General features: G+C 30.0%; 1 protein-coding gene across 1 annotated transcript in view; it reads left to right on the top strand.

The window, feature by feature from the left end:
• LOC105624104 overlaps positions 1–2,467 on the top strand; it is a 16,396-nt gene that overhangs the window by 1,183 nt on the left and 12,746 nt on the right. The gene's annotated exons all lie outside the window — the stretch shown is intronic.

Genomic DNA, 2,467 nt, shown 5'->3' with positions numbered 1-2,467 from the left:
TTTAATTTAAGTTTAAAGTTAACTTTACCTTACTTTCTTACACGTTATATTATATACTAACGACGAACTAACGTAGTTAGTTATATATATATATATATATATATATATATATATATATATATATATATATATGAATATATATTAATAGAAAATATATATATATATATTTTTTTTTTCTAATATACTTTATGCAAAGATATTTATTATATTTACGAATATTTTCGTTCGTCCTCGTATACAGTTTATTTTTTTAACGTTTCATTCAGTGAACGCTTGCAACGGTACAATCATTGCTACAATTTTTATGATCTAGTTTTTTTCTAGTGGTTGCAGTATGTGATAGTTATGGCATATCCGGTTTTCGGGCATTTATTATCAAGCACGCGAGTTTGACTCGATTGAATTCGGACGATCTCGTAGTCCATTATGATTTCGTATATTGTACTGGTACCACACGGTGCACATGCAGCACGTGCAAGTATAATATTTTTTTCTACTGAATGATATAATCCAATTGAAGTGACAGCGGTACGTAAACTGAGTTAATTGGAGCGTGCGTACTGGATCCTTTATGTGGAATTCACAAGCTGACACGGATATTCTGCAATTTATCTATTGCAATTGTTATAGTCGTTTCTCTCATTTGTTCGGCGAAACGCGAGAAAATAATACCTCACTTTTTTTTTGCGAGTGAGATATACGGGTGATAGAATATTGGTAAAGTTAACGACGGATGGAAATTCAATGACGCAGGCGGCAACGTCATTTGAGAGATACGAGAGATGGTAGAATTATTCATGACTCTGGGACTAATAATTATGAGAAAAATTTCTTGAATTCGCCGTGAGAATTACGTTATATAACCGTATTTCGTACTTCGATTATCGACGATTATAGAGCCGTAAAGAGAATAAAACAAAAGATTACGCATTTAATGGAATGTGCTTGAAACGCAGAAGAATGTATTGAAGCTGGAGAGAGATCTTTTACAGAATTTCTCAGACCTTGTGCAGTTTATAAATAATGACGCGATAGAATAATTATACGCACAGGGTTAATCAGAGTAATTGGAGCAAAGGAATAATTGTGTGACACTGAAATAGAACTGCTTTAAAATATGATGAAAATTCTACTGTAAATTTTATGTATCGCGCAAAAAAGTAATCTTTGAAACCACATCTCCAGAAGTGCAAAACCACTGAGATGAGATAAAAAAAGGAAAAAGAACGAATGAAAGGAATAATTTCCGTCCGAATGATTTCAAAACTAGGTCATTACTCCAAGGATTCGATTTACAAAATATATTTTAAATTGTTCATGAAATTTAAAGTATATAATATTCAGGGAAAGAAAAAGATACGAAGAAAGACATTTTGATATCGAATATGGTAAAAATTCTACCACAAACTTTACATATCACGCAGAGAAAAGTAATATTTTGAAACCGTATCTCCAGAAGTGCAAAAGATGGGATGAAAAGGGATATAAAAGAAGAATCAAAGGAACGTCTGAATGATTTCAAAACGGGATCATTATTCTAAGGATTGGATTTACAAACGTATTTCAAATTGCTCATGAAATTTAAAACGTAATATTCAGGAAAAAGAAAAGTACGACGCGAAGAAAGATATTTTTATCTCTCGACGTGTACGTGTTTCATCAAGAGCTTTTCCATTTTTCAACAATCAATAAAATCTATTAATCAATGGATTCCTAGAATTCAAACAATAAACAATATTAAATTTCAAACAATATTCAAATATTCAAACAATAAAATTGTAACTACGAGCATGAGAATAATTATTAAAAAAATATAATAGAATTCGAAATGTTGTTAAATTGTGTATTTTAGATAATTAAATAAAGATAGAAGATTATTTTTTCACAGAAAAAAATCAGCATTGTCTTTCACGCTCTCTTTTTCTAATAATTTTTATTTATTTATAAAGCCGTTTTTATTATTTTAAATTTAAAAAAATATAAAAAAAATGTATTTAAAATATCACTACCATATGCGACGCAAATTTTAAGCATGAATGTTTAAACGATTTCTTCTTTGGTACGATATTCGCTGATGATAGCTAGAAATTAGCCGAAATGTTCAAAATTGTTTAAAGTATTACAGACGCGTAGTGACGTCAAACATACTTCAATTTTAAATCAGCGCACTAATTATCGTGCAGTTATTTATTCTCACTTGCCCATAGTACAATTTTATTTTATTTATACATTATTAGTAAATAAAAAAAATATTAAAAAAAATAATATAAAAAAAATCTTATAGAAAACCCTTTTGAAAAAAAAGAAAAGATACTGGATCCACTCGGATCACTGTACCATTTATTCTCATGAACACGGAAGATGCGCAGCACAGGAAAGACGCTCGCGAGGAAAATTGTCAGAATGTGAATTGGATGGTACATTAACGGCTTTCTCTCTCTCTCTCTTNTCTCTCTCTCTCTCTCTC

Source organism: Atta cephalotes (assembly GCF_000143395.1).
Source record: "Atta cephalotes unplaced genomic scaffold scaffold00073, whole genome shotgun sequence".
In the NCBI taxonomy this organism is placed as follows: Eukaryota; Metazoa; Arthropoda; class Insecta; order Hymenoptera; family Formicidae; genus Atta; species Atta cephalotes.
The sequence above is the reverse complement of the archived record's forward strand: the minus strand, read 5'-3'. Positions and strand labels throughout refer to the sequence as shown.